We start from the raw sequence: 18,826 nt of genomic DNA on the forward strand, positions 1-18,826 counted from the left end.
TCCAGAATTACCTAACAAATAAAGAGTGAAGCACTTACATTTCAATTCTGCAGAATTTCACAGCAAGTTCAAATTTTGACTCATATTTTTGGCCTATTCTTCATAAAATTTGTACTTTTTGGGTAAGTCAGTGAGGAGTGAAGTTGCTAAATAATGACAAATGTTTGAGTTTCAGATTTCATTCCTTTCAGAAAATGCATACTTTTTGAAAACCTGTTATTCTAGAAAACATACAAAGTTTGTAACACCAATATTTAAAATATGTCCCTGATTTTGGACCTTTGCCCCCATTGCTTTTAGCTTTGTCTCAAATTCTTGTGCTCAGAGTTTGAGTGATATACTTTTATATGTAATGGCTTCTGTGAGGCTGATGGATACTTCACAACCTAGCACAAAGCTGGGCAAGACAACAAGAGATAGAGAACTACAGGCAACCTGTTTTAACATCTGAGACCTAAGAAAAGCCTTAAGTAACCCCCCCAGGACGTATTTATTTGTTTCTGAGTTTGAACTGCATGGCTATTTGCTCCCTGTAAGAAAAGAAGCACTAACCACTTTATCCTGACCATTACTGGTGTGGCCTTGTAAGTGAGTTCTCTGGTCTGCTGATTCCTGCATAAGTGGAAACCTTTCTCCTTTAAAGGGAGAGACTAGCAGTAAGACTCAGCACTCTATTCTGCTGTGATGCTGGATGTTGTGCTAAATAACAAAACAGCGGACAAGACAATGACAAGAGAAAGGAGAACTGCAAGCAACTTTTTTAACACATAAGACAAAGAGAGGCCTGAAATGGTGAACAAGGCCTTTTTATTTGGATCTGAGTTGAGACCTTGTTGCTGTTTACTCCTGTTGAGAAAAAAGAATCAGGCATCTTGTCCTGGCTGTTTCTACTATGGGACACTTCTGAAATTGACTGATTCTTCCATTCTCAGTGGGATGACTTCTACTCTAAAGTGAGACTAGTAGTGAGGCTCAGATGTCTATTCTTCCTGGCTGCTGGATGTTGTTCCTCCTGTGTTATATTTCTTTTGCTATCTTGACAACTGATTCACTGGTAGTCTATTTGACTGTTGCCACAATTTTATCAACTGTTTACTTGATGTTTATAAATTCATAAGTAAGTACTAGGCTAGCTGCCCTTGTGGGGCCATTTTAATCCTAGCCAGTTTCCCTTTTTGTACTTGAATGAATTAATCTATCCCATTTAGTTATACATTAGCCTTACCCATCCCTTGCTCAATAATTATATATAACCCCTAAAGATAACAACTGGGATCATACCATATATAATCTGAGGGGACCCATGCATGATATAAAACATTTATGAGCTGCCTATGTCCATTACTAGTACAAAGGGCAGTCCTAGGATATATTTTCTGTTTCCCATCCATAAATCCAAGTTACACTTGAATATGGACAGAGATGTTCCTGCAGTTTTTTTTTTTCTATTATCTGTGCGAAATGAGTTATTTGAAGATCCTGCAGCTTTGTACTGTCATTACTAGCTGAGTTACTGATTATTTAACTAGCTATAGTCTCATTTGGGTTGACTATCTACTTGGAGTTCCTAGAGTATTTGTACTGTCATTGTTATCTGACTTACCATTTGCCATTTATTGTTCATCTAGCTGTAATTCCAGATTCCCTAACATTGCTAAACTGGGGGTCGGCTGACCAGTTACTGTAACAACCATAACGAAAGTTTGTCAAGGAGTCCTTCACCTATCTCTGCATCATGGGTTCCCCAGTCTATTCTAGCCCTTCTGTGACTGACCTGCTTACACTTGGCACACTGAGGCACTATAGCAACTGATAACCTTACATTGCTAGATAGCAATGACACCATTCATGAGAAGTGTAAATACCTATCCAGACTGGAGGCAAATTTCTCATCTTCCACTAGTATTGAAAAGCATTTCATCTTCACTACAGAGCATTGAAATAGTAAGCCCTCACATACTGAGGTTGTAAAGAAATCTTTGCCTATGTCTGATAGTTTCATTGTAAACAAACTACAGCCATGTAGACACATTAGTGCGCCCACATCTTTACACTGACATATCTAGACAAAGGGTCATCTGTGCTCTAGCCTACATCTGTAAGGTTTACTAAACCTACACACCACCCGCATAGTAAAGTCTTAGTCACCAGTGACTCTACAGTTAAGACATAGAGAGTTGACCCTCACCAGACTGGACAAGGAGTAGATGGAATAAGATGCCAGAATTTGTAATGAAACTGCTCCTCTTATATTCCTCCATCCTAAGTATGACTATAACCTTTAGGTTGCCCATGTGTAGATGAATAATCCTAAGGGTTGTTCCTTATGGAGATGCAGGCAGGCATGATGGATCCTATGCATGTGTTTAAGGCAGGCAAACTCTAGTCTTAAGTAGTATTATACTATCACAAACAATGATGTCACCAGATAAAGGCAAAATAGTTGGCTTTTGTGATTTGTTATGTATATGGATGCAGTAATAGAGATATCCAGTATGTGTCAGTGTTGGATGAGATGGCTGGCAAGCCAGTCTGCTTTGCCAGGGATGGAATGCACCTTACCACCTATGGTTTAGAGAATCTGGCTAAAACATTTGCAGTTCTCCATAGTAACTTTTTAGGCAAAGTGTGTCTCTTGGACACAGATGCTTTGTAAATTTAAGATGGTCCTAAATTAAAATGCTATTGCTTAATGGAAAGAGTACAAATAAGAAAATGTCTGAATTGGCCCTTTTGACCCTAAAGAATATCCATATCAGTATCATTACTGAAATTTAGCAATGATATACTGATAACGGTACTTTTGTACCTGCCTTCAGATCCACCAGAAACTGTAGAGTCATCTCCCTACTTACCATATTTAGTAATGGCATCCTCATCTAAGGCCAAATTGCACATGACACCAAAACTGAGATACTTGCAGTCATGGTCAGTCTTAACAAAGCCAGGTACTATATCCTTTCAAATTATAGGTCCCCTTTAATGTTTCTTGTCAATCATGCGTTATACTTGAATTGCATAGAAAATATATATGAAACCTAGTACACTACTTGCACATGATTTCCATCATCTGGGACACCTATACAGTCAGTAATTAGTATTCACAGTGCTTTCTATAAATATCAACTCCCCTGACTACATGGTAACCCTCCATCTAGCAGGGAAAACTTTCTTGGCCTTGTCCTCAAAAATATTGCCCATGCCTCCACTGTGTCACGCCATCTTTGGTTAACCTCAAACTGTCCTCTTTTCTCTCAGAACCAGCATAATTTCTCCACAGAACCCTTCTACAATTTTGGAACTGCTCCAAAACCAACTCCCTATTTTATTATGAGACCCTAGATTAATTTCAGTGTGCATCTCTCCATGTCAAATCTGTTGCCCCAAACTGTTGTGTTCAGCTCCAAAGTCTACTCCTATCTAAACAGATGTATTAGTACAGAACAATTTCATTAAGATTTAATAAGCAATTCATCACCATGACTCAATGAAATGGATCTATGGCACAAGATGTAACTTACCCTTGAATGAAAGTGTCCACACCAAGTAGAAATTCCATCTGTATGTGAAATAGCAGACCATGTGGGAGGAGATGCACTGCATTATCCCCACCTGATAAGATAACTCCGAGCCCTGTGCATTTCAATGACATGAAAATGCTTAGGTGTTCTGACACATACAAAGCATTTCACAATCACTGGACTGCAAAGACCAGGTCTCAGTAAATGGTAACATTGAGAAAAGTGTTAGCGAGCTTACACAGCTCCATGCCACAGTCATACCATGCCAGTAGTCTGACTCCTTGACATACATCTTAGTGGTAACCATACTCCTCTGCCTACCCCATCACATGCCCTTGTGGTAATAAAGGGTGCAAATCTAAACCCTCCCAGAGTCTCAGGTTTATAAACCCTCCTAGAGTCCCTAGTTTGTATATCTCATATACATCTAAAGCCACTGGATAAACTCTACCCAGCCAGACAGTGACTTGAACCCTTCTCCAGCCTCTGCCCAGCCTGTCACTTACTGAAACTTTTCCTTATTTCTCCACCCTGCCTTGAACTGAATTGCACATAGCTTCCTAACGCATGTATATATCCTGACAAACCAGAAATCTAGCTACAGATGGGGCAAAGGGTGCAGCTACCCTGGCAGCAAGATGTTAGGGAGTGAGATTCACAGCACCAGCATTCAGTTTCTGAATGCTGATACTGAATTTGCTGAAGTGCACCTGTGTTCAGGTGTGGTCTAGTGTAGTACCAGCATTCAGAAATAAATGACAGTAATACATTTTCCATCAGTGATGAAGTTTTGGTGTTGTATTTAGGTGCAGCAAGCTGCTTGTTTCATTTGTAGCAAGTGGTTTGCTACAGTTTAAAGAAAAGAAATTATTGGAGGAGAACATACCTGGATAATTCCTGATTGGGGAGTAAACTTTTTTTTGTTTGATCTTCAACTTATAGTTGAGGGCTGCCAGATAAGGGAATGTTACCAGGCACTAAATGAGACAGGCATGACAAACAATATCTAACAGTTTATCTCCCTATCAAGTCAGCAGATTCCCTTACATTATCATCTCCACCGGCCTACAACTACTTATGCAGTGGAAGACAGAAATTAACCTTACATTAAAGCAGGGTATCAGAGTTCACTTACCTTAGAGTAACCTACTGTAGATATCAGCAGGAAACACTTTAGTCATCTCCATTTCATTTTGTCTGTAGCCTATCACCTGCTTGTCAAATGTTCTTGGTCAGCTATATTATCCTGGCATGTTGTGTGGATGCTAATGAGGTACCAATTGCATTTATTTTAAATTACACGTCATTACCAGTTTTGCATATCGTGCTGATCATGTCTATCACTGCCACCCTGCAGTATGTCTATCTGACTCTCATCCTGTAGTCCATCAAGACACCATCCAGGAAACCATCACTGAACTCGATGGCAATGAATGTAGTGTCTACGATACCTAGAAATGACTTAATTAAAAATTGCTGGATTCTGTTATATAGCAAAAGTTAAGGAAAATAAAATATTATTTAAGCAGAGGCCTACAAAATCTGCTCAAAGACATTCAATCAAGAATATTATAAAGCATGAGAAATTTAATTCTGTATAAGCAATGTCATTTGAAGTCTTTCAACGTGTACAAAAAGTCATTTAAAAAAGTTCATTAAAAAGTAATTATTACACAAGTTTAAAATGGAAGGCGACACGCTCAGACAACTTCAATAGAGCAATTATTGATTACAGTGAAAATTGTTATTGCTATGATGCCTTGAAATAGAATTCCAAATATTACACATTCTTAATTTCAAAGACCTGGAAAGTTTTTATATGACAGTTATACATACTGCAAAGAAGTCATGCATTTCCTAATTATAACTTCATTTATAAGTGTACTTACTAAAAACTGAGCTTCTATTTGAAATTCTCAGTTTTGGCATTATAATGAAATCTTATAATATATATATATTATATATATATATATATATATATATATATATATATATATATATATATATATATAATACATATATTTTAAAGTCTTCAGTTTATTTTATTTTTTTAAACCCCTTTCCCTCCCGTCCTGCTATAGAGTATCAGCCTATGTTCCCACATAGCTCATCTGCTCCTTTGTACCTATAGAGTTCTTTACCTGATAATCCTAGATGTATTTTTTCACTAGACTTTTCCCAACCACTTAAGGAGTAGGCCTTGTGGCATAAATTCTAAACCTGGGAACAGAGGACCCTAAAGGAAGTTGTGGAGTGGGTACCAGGAGACATCATCCTGTGGCAGTGGTTTGTCACTCTCCATACCCGGCCTGGCTAACATGCAATTTCACCAGCATCTTCATCACTTCTCCTGTTGAACTGCTGATCTATAAGGACTCTGGCCTCCACCAAAGTTTGCACTGTCTGTTGCTCCCTCAAACTCTTCTACGGGGAGAAGATCCCTGTCCATTGGCCATTACGTCTGATCCTCTTGGCTGGTCCTACAAGCAATCTAGTGGATAGATAGATAGATGTTCTGCCCCTGTGTCATCTGGCCAGGTATGGCTTTAGTTAATTTTATTTGATATCACTAAGGCTAAAATAAATACTTAGAGGATCAAACCACAGGTTACTAGTATGAAAATCAAAGCCCTTAAGGGACACCTCCTCCAAATGTTGAGTTTTTCTCATCATCAAATGCTTTTCCCTTACCTTTGATACAACCTTTAGAGTACCATGTTTATAGAAAACATAAATTAAGTAATTGTCTCTGTACTTTTTACTCTCAGAAGATTCTCTTCAAGTCAGGCTTATCTTCATGAAAGCTCAACTTCTTTCATTTTAGTATTAGTTACTGCTTATGTGACCTCACATAGGCTGGTTGGGGTATCATAGAATCATAGACTGTGCAATGCAACTGAACTACATGGCCATTTACACCTTACCAGTACCCAGAGGTAAGCCAGTCATAATGGAGATGAATTTATGAATATGCATCCGATTCTTCTTAAAGGTAGTAATGTGTCACATTGCTTGATCTGGAGAGGAAGTTTGCTCCAGAAATGGGGTGGTTATTGCTTGACAAATCTATCAACCATGAATATGTTATTTGCTGAAGCAGTCTCAGACCGCGAGCTCTAGTGTTTGATGAGCTGTTTGATTTGTGAAGAAATAAGAGATCTTTGGCAGCTGGATCCTTAATAGCCTAGAAGGTAATGCACAAATCACCACTAGCGAGTCTGAAGGACACTGAAAACAGGAACAAGGCCTCCAGTTTCTGTTGGCAACTCAGGTACTTATTCTCACAATCTTTTTTTTGTCAGGAACCTTTGAGGCATCTCCAACTGCTTGTTATGTTTAGTAAGATGCATCCCAAAAGGGGTGTTATATTCAATGATGGGCCTGCTCAGTGCAGAATATTGAGGGGTAAGGACTTCTTTGGATTTAAAAGAGGTACTCTTTGTGATCAGCTCTGCCCAACAGAAGGATTTCCTGACAACTGATTACTGATGCAACATGATGATCATAGGAGAGGGAGATAATAACCATGTTCTATGGTCTCTCACAACATTTTTATTTGGGAGCGGGGTGTTTTCTATAATGTAAGAAAGGTAGAAGGTTTGTTATCTAAATGCAACAGTATTGTATTTTTAGCATTAAGTTTTAGCCTATTTTCAGGTCACCATCTATTAATATGTGTATGTTCACTTGGTAGCTTCTGCATATGAGAAGGGGATTTATACCACCCAGTTTACAATCATTACAAACTCAGCCAACCAAGTTCCCCATTTTGATTTGATAAATGATTCAAAAACCTACATTCTCATCATCCCCATCTTATAGGGTTATATCCATCTCTTCTTTGTGTTTCTCTACTACCCACTCCTTAAAAGCTCCCTTTTTTAACCAACGAATCGGGAGCCAACAATGTTGTTCCTCCTCCTCTGTACATAGGATCATAAAATCATAGAAAATACAAGCTAACTTAGTCCATGTGGTCATTTACACTCTGCCAGTACTCACCCTCAGACCTTTAACTCACTTTTTCAAGGAGAGATAGGTCAGTCATGCTGGGTCTGGATTTGTGAATATGCATCCAATCTCCTTTTTTAAAGGAAGATAATGTGTCACACTAAACCAAAATTGTCAGTGTTAATCCCTTACAACCAGCAAAAAATAAGTAATAAAAAATAACAGGGAAAACATCAGGCACAGGATTCCCAAGCACTTCAAAAGCCACAACAGTCCACTCAATGTATATTGAAAAAATGAACGGTCTTTTGTTCACATCCAAAACTCCATAAGATTTAGGAACCCTGTGTCTGGTGTTTTCCCTATTACTTTTTATTACTTATTTTTTGATAATGTGTTACATTGCTTGAGCTGGAGTAGACGTTTGTTCTAGAAAAGGGGCAATTCTTGGATGATGAGTTTGTCTCCCCACCATGATTTGTTTATTTACTGAAGGAGGTTCAGATCTGTGGTCATAGTGTTCACTTGAATGTTTGATTTGTAGAGATATAAGAGGTCTTGGACCAGAAAAGTAAGACAAAGATCATATCTAAGGAGTTGATAGGATATTGAATATAGGGATAGAGCCTCCAGCCTCCCCTAATAGCCCAAGTCTTTTAGGTCCATGATCTTTTTTTTTTCTTTTTTTAAGAACACCTGGGATCTCTCCAGCTGCCTAATTTGTCTGAGAAAATACATCCCAAAGGGGTCATTGTATTCTATGATGGGTCTAATCAGAGTGGAGCATAGAGAGGTAAGTACTTCTTTAAGTCTAGAGGAGATACCCTTTGCAATCACGTGTGCCAGACAGAAGGATTTCTGTACCACTGTTACAACATGATGATCAAAGAAGAGGGAATGATATACCCACATACAAAGGTTATTTACAAAAGCTTCATTCTGGAGCAGAGTGTTGTCTATACTATAAGCTGGATTGAGGGATTATTTACCAAATGTGAGAATACTGCACTTTTTACATTTTGTTTTAGACAATCTTCTGTGAACCATTTACCAATATGTGCTAGTTCAAGTTATAGCTTTGGCATGTCTGAAGCGGGTTTGAGGATGACATCCTGTTTGCAATCATCCACAAACTTGGTTAACCAGAGATTTCATTTCTTCATTTGGAGATCAGAGACGTACATGCTGAAAAGTAGAGGACCAAGAATGAATTCCAGTAATGGAAAGAGATTGAACTTTCTAAATGTAGTTTCACTGGAGCATGATCTGAATGCAAGATTGTCTGTACCTCTAACTCCAAACCATGCTATCATGCTCACTTGAAACGTAGTATCTATGTAGCCTTGACCATGGTATTAGTGGGTACACTCTTTACATCCCTTTTGCATGTTTGCTGTGTCAGTCTACCCAAACATTTGTATATACTTTTGCAGATACTGTCTCTCCAGGGATACTTGCTTTCTCCTAATCCCTCCCACTATATCATTGGTACTGCACATAATATTTCAGTATACTCCTATTATTAATATACCCTGATGCAAATCTGTTATTTCCCCCAGTTTTGCTTTTAATTCAGAAATAGTAGATTTGGTAGACACATAAGTATTCACTACAATGATTCTCCCACCCATGACCTATCACCATAACACATTTACCCTATTTATCTGCCTTTTCTTCTTCGGGTGGCCACAGTGGTGCAGCGGTTAGCATTATCACTTCACAACAAGAGGTTCTCTGGTTCGATCTTTGGCTAGGGTGCCTTCTGTGTGGAGGTGTGGAGTCTGCATGTCCTTCCTATGGTCACGTGGGTTTCCTCGGGTGCTCCGGTTTCCTCCCACATCTCAAAGACATGCTGTAGGTGGATTAGACACTCTAAATTGGCCCTAGGCATGAGTTTGTGCATGTGTGTGTGCCTTCTGTGGAAGGTTGAGTGCCGGGCTTGCAACTTGACACCGTAAAACTCTACTGCCAATCATAAGCGGATGGGTGATCCTCTGTGGTGACCCCTAACTGGGAAAAGCCAAAAGAAGAAGAAGAATCTGCCTTTTCTTCTTCAAATTTTATCCTGCTTTGTTTCTTGACAAGATTAATCACTCCTCTTTGCCATTACATATTTCCAGAATATATCCGTCCACTTTGTTTAAGCAGGATTTTATGCTCTGATTTATTAAGATGTGACTGCTGCAAAAATGTAATCTGCACATTTTCTTTATAAAGATAACCTAATGGATTTTGCCTTTTCTCCAAGTCAAGCAAGTCACTAGCATTCAAAGAAATGAAACCTACTTTTCTATCAAAATGTGATTATGTGCCTTCTTCGTTTAACCACTTTTCCCACAAGCCCTCAGTTGACTCCCTACTATATGTCAATACTCATTAAGTATTTTGTCAGTAGAAGGTTTTGAGGTACTCGATTGATGATTTTACTGCTTTTATATTCTTTGGGCATAAAACTAATTAACAAATTATAAGAATACTTTCAACAAACAACATTTATTTAAAACAAGAGGTAAGTAGTTTAGTTATTTATTTGTGTTTGACTACTGGGATAGCCTGGATGGGTCATGCAAGACTGCTTTTCAGAGGAGGCATGGGGAGAAAAACGAGATATTTGGGTGAGACATTAAACCAAGGTCCCAGCTGTTTGAGTAGGTGGTAGCTCAGGTGGATGAAAAATAATATGTAGCACCAATCAAAAAGAGTAGGGGTCTTTTATTTATGTCTTATTCACATTACAGCTTATATATATAACAATTTATTTACAATATTTACATATGGCAAAGTCTATGTTGTAGCTGAGCTGGGGTTGGCAAAATGGTTAAGTTGTTTAACTCACAGACCCAAGGTGCTGTTTTTTTGTTTTTGGTCACTGTTGGGTTGTTGGCTAAGACTGATTGCCCAATAAAGGGGTGAGTTTGGCATAGTGGTTAAGATTTTCACACATAGACACAAGGTACAAGATTTGATTCTAAACTCGGCTTGTTGGTTAGGCTTAAATGGCCCTTCAGTGCAGTTAGCCTAGTATTCATCTATGAACGTATGAAATGAGCATGTCACTTCACAAGCGTATGATTCTGACAGTTTCAAATATTCAGTTGTCCCACATCATCTCATCAGATTCCTTGACTTTCCATCACTACAAAAATGTACAGCAAGGTCGACTCCCTGACTACTTGGAGGGCCCATCCAATGATAGAGTCATGTCAGGAGTAGCTTTGTAATGAACAATCGTGGAATCTAGGGCGTGAAGGCATGGTAAACAAAAATGAAACTGTTGTAGAGATAGATTTATTGCCCATGCAACCCATCAACTCATTCTGACTAGTTTATGCAGCAAACTAACTTTGGACAAAACAGTGCATGTCAACACTATTAACTTGACAGCAACTGGCACAGTGGTGCAGTAGTAGCATTGTTGCCTCACAGCAAGAGGTTCTCCAGTTCGATTCTCGGCCGGGGTGCCTTCTGTATGGAATCTGCATATCCTTCCTGTGTTCATCTGGGTTTTCTCTAGGGACCCTGCTTTCCTCCCATGTTACAAAGACATGTGTCTAGAGTGTTTCTCCATGGGCCTCTGCTGAAAGTTGGCTTTGCTCCAAGTCAGCCTTTCCTGGTAAAAAATAAATAAATAAAATTATGTCATATGTGCAGCAACTGCTACAGTCATGTACAAGTATTGAAAAACTTTATTTCACTACTACATTGCAGCAAATATTGTCTGAACATACACATAAAGACTTCAGAAGTAAAAAGTAAAAGGTCATGCCATTCGGAAGTCATGTAGCTAAAGTACTGGTATGTCCTTAAGAGGTAATTTGCTTATATCTTAAAGGGCTTTAATAGAGGAGGTTCAGGGTATTATATAGTGAAGACCCCAGTTTTTCTGGGACTTTCTTGCAGTTTTTACTAAATAGTTTGTGCCCTTTAGCTTAGATGTTATTTGGGATATTTTGCAGGCACTCTAATGTTTATGGATATAAGGCTTGATTTTAAGCTCTCTGTTCTTGAAGTATAGCCAGTTACTCTACTTATGCTGTGGTATGCCTACAGCTGGTGTGAGTCGGCTTTGTTGACTCGAATATACCCATAAGGATTTTAAAAAGTAAAAAAACATGGACATTCAGAAGGCATGTGGCTGAAACACTGGGATGTTCGTATGGGTCTTATATATATATATATATAGTTTGTTTTGATCTTTATTGCAGTTTTTAACTAACTAAAGTACAAAACACTACTGCAATGTTATTATATTCTGTTATATAAGAACTTCTTGTACTGCATCTCTTTCTAAATAACTTGTACTGATTAACGAACTGTTTCTCTTTCTATAAGAATTTGGGTCTTCAGATCACCCTTTAAAAGGGGCAACAATGTTAATCACCCAGTTAGTCAGATGCAATTATTCTTCTTATCATTTTGGCTGCTCCTATTAGGGGTCGCCACAGTGCACCATAGGTCTGCAGAATGAGTGGCAGTAGACTGTTATTGTGTCGAATTGCCAGCCTGAAACCTAACCTTCCTAAGAAGGCACACACACAGACCTAGGGCTAATTCAGAATGTCCAATCCACCTGCACCATGTCTTGGGAATGTGGGAGGAAACTGGAGCACCTGGAGAAACCGCACAAACACAGGAAGGACAAGCAGAGTCTGCACAGAAGGCAACCCAGCCGAGAATCAAACCAGAGAAGCCCTTGCTATGAGCCGGCGACACTAACCACTGTGCTGCCCAATAACATGCAATTATTCAATAAGTAAGTAAATAAATAAATACATTTTATGAAAGTTAATGAAAACTGAACACAGTGAGGCTTTGGGCGAATAGAGAGAAGAAGCTGTATATTCTAATTTACCTCAAAAGAGGAAGTAAACAAAAAGCAAATACTACTTTCTTCTGTAAATAGAACATGCTACCAATAACCATCATTAAAGGTGAATATTAATCAGTTAATACATGAAATACAAAAAAGTAGTCAGGCTGGATATTCTTAGATGCCAGGAAATCAAAACAAAGAAAACAACAATTGTGCAAAAAATTGGCATAACCATAGATTTTCAGCTGTGTTCATTATTGCTTTAGTGCTACCTCTTGGGATCCAGCCACAAAAGGCCCAACCGCAAGCCCAAGTTTTAGGGCCTGTCACTCTTTCCCCTCTTAGAATAACAGCAAAGTTCCCACTCCAAGTACATTTATAATGTTAAGAAAATAAAAGAATAGAGTAACCTACGGATAGATGAAGACTGAATTCTCGAGTGTCATTTGCCCAAAATTCAACCCACCAAGTAATGGTGCTCCTCCATAGGAATTCATTGTCAGTGAGCTCTGCCAGCAGTGATGTCCTGGGATCACTTTATAATCTCGAAATACTGAAATATCGAATTTAAGTATTTCAAGACCATAAAGTCGAATTTTCATAATAGCGAAACTGCATAACAGTAAATCTGGAAATGTCGAAATCGCAGTTATGGTTTTCAGGTACATGACATGGAATGTACTGTGCGCATGGTGTACGGTTTAGTGTGTGGATTTAGGTGGAATTTAAGGTAAGTGACTATTTTGTAAGGGTTTTGGGTAGGTATTTGAGTGTATGTGAGTGTGTTTGGAGTTGTACGTGTGGGTTAGGGTAGGAAGGTAAAAGTATAAGTGTTTAAGTGTTGAAAGTGGTGGTGTTTATATATATGTGATGTGTGTGTGAGAGGGGACTGTAGAATGTCTAGTTGTGAGTTTACTGTCTTTTTCTCTTTGGTGCAATCTCGGAGTTAGTTTATATAAGTAGCGGGGGTGTGGGGGGTGCAGGGGGGCTTGCTCCCCTGCTTATTTATAGTGTAGGTTTGTTAATTTGTGTTTTTGTGTTTGTGTTTGTTTTGTTTGTTTTTTGTAGCGTGGGTAGGCTGGTGTATGTTATGTTTAACTTTGTGATTTTTACTTTTGCGGTTTTGGGGTTTTGGCATTTTGCAGATTCGACTTCATAGTTTCAAAATACTGAAATTCAATATTTCAGTATTTTGATATTATAAAGTGAATCCGTGATGCCCTTTACAGGGATATTTTCTCACTTCTTCAGTTTGGTGCAACCATGGATTTGATAAATATAAGTCAAAAGGATGTAGGGGGCTTGCCTGCCCTGCAAAAAATGCTTAAAAAATGTTTTTTCATCCTTTTTTTGTGTGGGGGGGAGGGTGTATTTCAGAGAGTCCATTGTTCAACAAGCTGAGCTTTGTCTACTCATAGTGGAAGCAAAGAATATGGCTGACACGGATTCTAGCTGCACAATCAAATAAAAACATAAACAAAGGTACTGGGTGTAGTCAAGTCGTTTTTTTGAGTGTTGTAATTCACAGATGCCCAGCCTTACACCTCAGCTAGAAAATATAGTTTGGAACTAAAATCATAAAAAACATATAAATGCTCTTAAACAGATACTCTTACCAGCTTAAAACAGAAATGTAACTAAATGTTCTATGTAAGGACTAACTGTTAGTAAAAATCAATAAATGCCCATAGCAAAAGATAAACCAATGTTTTTGCTTAAGACAATTAAAAAACAACATCAAGTAAATTACTAGAGCAAATGTTGATCTCTCTACAGAGTACTTAACATATCCATCAAATTACATCAGTGAGGTAAAATACTGGATGCAAATAAACAGGCCATTTTGGAGTATAATAAATTTGGAAATAATCCTTAGTCACTTATAATGTTAGAGGAGCATTAGTGATATATAAATACTAAAATATGATGAAAGCATTATTGTGATGGGGAGAAGTTATCTTATAAACTGGATGAAGAGATGCAGTAATATATGAAGTAGCAATAAATGTTGTTATTAAATGGACAGAATACAAAACTTACCAGCACATTTATTATGAAGTGTACTACAAAATGCTGATAACAATTTCTGAAGGAAAATGTGTAATTACAGAACATGGGATTCTTGAGAATTAACAGAAACTTTATTTCTGACTAAAGGGACCCTGGTCCTTACCTTCTTACTTCACAATACAAGAGATATACACCATTGTGCTAAATTGCCTATTGTTTTGCTTTGTTATTGAATGCTTCTATCTGTCATTCTGTATGTCTGTCTGCCTGTGCATCTGTATGTGTGTGTGTGTGTGTGTGTGTGTGTGTGTGTGTGTGTGTGTGTGTGTGTGTGTGTGTGTGTGTGTGTGTGTGTGTGTGTGTGTGTGTGTGTGTGTGTGTGTGTGTGTGTGTGTGTGTGTGTGTGTGTGTGTGTGTGTGTGTGTGTGTGTGTGTGTGTGTGTGTGTGTGTGTGTGTGTGTGTGTGTATACATATGTATGTATGAGGGCCAGTGTGTGCATGTGCATTTGCATGCAGTTTGTCGGGGAAGCAAAGAGCTGTCGAAATTTGAAGCTCTGAATTCTGCTGCAAAGCCTCAGTGATTAATCTTTCCCTGCCATCATAGAGGAGAAGAAAAGCATAGAAAAGAAGAAGGAAAATTATAAAACTCTAGATGCACAATATAGGCAGCTATTCTAGTAGGAAACAATGCAAAAACCAACATAATGGAAAATGAGGAAAGCCAAAAGCATTCCCAAGGACAATACAATCATTCATATGTTAATTTTATGTCCCAAAACACTTTGAAAGCATTCCATTAAGACAATAATTGTCAAGATTTGAAATGCAGCAATAAAGACAATATTTATTTAATTGAAGTTATATAATTGAAATAGAAGAAAAAAATGGATTTTGCAACCATATGGCTGTTACCGTGCAAGTATATTAAAATTAAACCACTAAAAATAAAATGTCTTTGTCCACTTATATTTATATATTTTTTTGTAAACTGCTTTCTTAGCTAATGTTAGATTAAGCTACAGATTTACATAAAATAATTTTACATTTTTCTTTAAATTTAGGGTGGTACTCTGAAGCACATAATGCATTGAACAATCCATTTTTCTAACAGGATTGCACAGTGTATTATGAGGAAGCGATTCAAAGACCTGTACGGTTCTGTAGTTGCATGAAGGCTCCTGTGAGCAGTGCTACAGTGGTCATGCTGGGTAATGCTGCATGCAAAGCCAACAGTTCAGGGGCACATTTGATATAAATTAGCAAATGTGCTCTGACCCAGAAGCTTTATACCATGATTAAAACAGTGTAGAACAACTGAAAACAAACTGCAGTGCTCAGTTTCAGAACAAAGAAACAATGGTAATATACATATGGTGTATACCCTATGCTGTTTATGGCGGAGTGGGCTGTTATTGCTGCAGTAGGTAAAAACCTTGAGGCTGTGTGTGTGTGTGTGTGTGTGTGTGTGTGTGTGTGTGTGTGTGTGTGTGTGTGTGTGTGTGTGTGTGTGTGTGTGTGTGTGTGTGTGTGTGTGTGTGTGAGTGTGTGTGTGTGTGTGTGTGTGTGTGTGTGTGTGCGTGTGTGTTTTGCATGTGTAGCATTAAAGCCTATAAATACTTGGGCAAAAACCCAAAGTGGCATAAGAGCTTTGCTGAGACCCTTTAAGAGATATAAACGTGTATATATGTACATATATAGTAATCAGTAATAGTGGAACTAAGCAGTTATTCAGTTGATTGGTTTTAGTGATCACTCACTTATTAACCATTTTCATAGCCTGATGTAAAGATACATGCTGGGTTACTTCTGTTCTGTCTCTCACTCTCTCTGTTGTACCTCACATGTTCATGCCTGAGGTTATATGGATGTTTTATTTTGATTAATCATATTGACTGTGTCCAGTTCCATTTACTTATGTAACATATATATCCTGTGCAACCTAATAGTTTACGTTATTTCAGGACACATAACTTTCACTGTCATTGCATGTTGCATTGATGCTCAGTTATGTTTACTTTCACTCCCTAGATTTGTGACTGCTTTTGGGTTTGTATTGTTATAGACATTGCCTTGTACATTTGTGATTTCTTTCCAACAATTATATGTGTTTAATCAATATACACAAAAGTGAATTTAAAACTGATTATACAGATTTGGTCATTTTTATTCAGAAGAAATGATTTACATTGGCTGATTCTCAAAAAAATCTGTTTATAAAATGGAGACATTGATGTCATGAAGAGATTGAGCAAAATGCAGCATTCAGAACCTCTGTTTGATACTCATAGGTATTTACTAGGCTACTGATCTGTGAAGATCTTCAGAATCCTAATCTTATATTCCCTGAGTTGATTTTAGCCTTTATATTTTGCATATGAATAACCAAGGGGCAGGCAAAACAAGGATATTTCAGAACATTTGTTCTTTACCATGCATTCATTCTTTGCTTTATGTGGAGTGAAAGTCGATTCCATAGTAGTGGTACTCTCTCTGATTCATACCTACCTACCTCTCCAATGTGTTTATGTTGCAAAAGAGACTGAGCTCAGATGACCATTGAACTTGTGAATGCATAATAAGTCTGCCGAGGCTCTATATGTGTGGCAGAGGTCATATCTTAGGAGCCTGTATGATACTGAGAAGAGGGAAAAGGCTTTGATATACATAATTTTTGTGATTCATGCCCTTGATTTTCTTAGTAAGAAAATGCTGAGGTCACACCAGTTGCAACAAGTGTTTGGATAGGTACATACCAAATGGCATATTATATTCAATGATCGGTTTGAAGAGAGTTGAGTGCCTTGCAACAATTACATCCCTAGATCTGAAAAACATAACCTTCAGATATAAGCCCATGTGATGAAGAAGTACTTCCTTAAAATAGTGGATACATGGTAAATATAGGAAACTCATTTGTCAGAAGTGGGAGTCAAACCCACACATCCAGAGGAGAGTGCGACCACATTGTGTAGTTCTAAGACACACAAACGGTTATCACGTAGAGCTGCAGTGTACTTTCCATTGACATCTTCATTACATTGCTGTTCCATTTTAGACTACGTATTAGTGAGATGCAAAAGTCTATGGGAACTTTTTTTTTCCAGATTCCTGTTCAATTGCCTGTTCTTCTGACAATATCACATATTTTGCTCTTAGTTCATATTCTTCTGTGGTTTGTGCCCTTCTGCATAGCAGTGATTCTAACATGATTACTTCAAAAACAGCAGTGTGTTTTCTGTGGGCCTGCTAATGATGTTTAAGGTGATGTTTGACATATTTGTTGCACATATGTATTATGATTTCAGAGGCCTTGAAGCCATTAAGGTATTATCCTCATTGGTGGTGGTAACTATTAAAGTACTTTCCTCACTGGTGGTGGTAACTGTTAAAGTACTCCTCATTGCTGGTGGAAACTAAAAATTACTCTCCTCATTGCTGGTGGTAACTATAAAAGTACTCCTCACTGCTGGTGGTAACTATTAAGGTACTCTCCTCACTGGCAGTGGTAACTATTAAAGTACTCATTGCTGGTGGTAACTATTAAAGTACTCTCCTCATTGGTAGTGGTAACTATTAAAGTACTTATTGCTGATGGTGACTACAAAAGTACTCCTCATTACTGGTTGTAACTATTAGTAGTACTCTCCTCATTGTTGGTGGAAACTAAAAATTACTCTCCTCATTGCTGGTGGTAACTGTAAAAGTACTCCTCACTGCTGGTGGTAACTATTAAGGTACTCTCCTCACTGGCAGTGGTAACTATTAAAGTACTCATTGCTGGTGGTAACTATTAAAGTATTCTCGTCATTGGTAGTGGTAACTATTAAAGTACTTATTGCTGATGTTAACGACAAAAGTACTCCTCATTACTGGTTGTAACTATTAGTAGTACTCTCCTCATTGCTGGTGGTATAAATAGGATGATAGAACACATTTTTGCATGTGATGTTCTAATATTAGTCAAGCATTCTGCTGTGAACTTGAAGCTTAGGGCCCCTTTTTACTCAAGCTTAATTTTAAGTCAGCCAAAAGGTAAATTATGAGAGTTTAGGTTGTTGCACACCAGTGATTTGTTGATTATTCAGAAGACACTTGTCACCTCTGTAAACTCAACTAATCAGTGAAATAAACCATTATTTCAATTACATGAATTTTACTATTAAGTTGAGAGAGTTAACCTTATTTCCTTTGCCTCTCGCCTATGCATCCTAAGTTGAATTATTTACTGTTAGAAGACAATATGTAGCTAGAGGAAGATGGAGGCAGGGCTTTCCTCAGTGATTTGTCTCTTCTAATGGTTGTCCGCATATTGAGTGAACTTCTGAGCTTGTTATTTTTACTGGAGAAAGGAGAAGCACTACTTTGTTCATGGTCTATTATATCATAGAGATCGCGGTGAATATTTGAATTTGTTTACTCCCAGTTTGACAGGCCCACTGGGGAATGTTATGCTGTTTGCAGTTCTTGGCTTTGCTGCAGCTGCAATGTCTGTGTTGGTACATTTGGGACAGTTAATACAATAGGAGAAAT

Source organism: Protopterus annectens, chromosome 1.part0 (genome assembly GCF_019279795.1).
Source record: "Protopterus annectens isolate FY-2018-M chromosome 1.part0, PAN1.0, whole genome shotgun sequence".
NCBI lineage: Eukaryota > Metazoa > Chordata > Ceratodontiformes > Protopteridae > Protopterus > Protopterus annectens.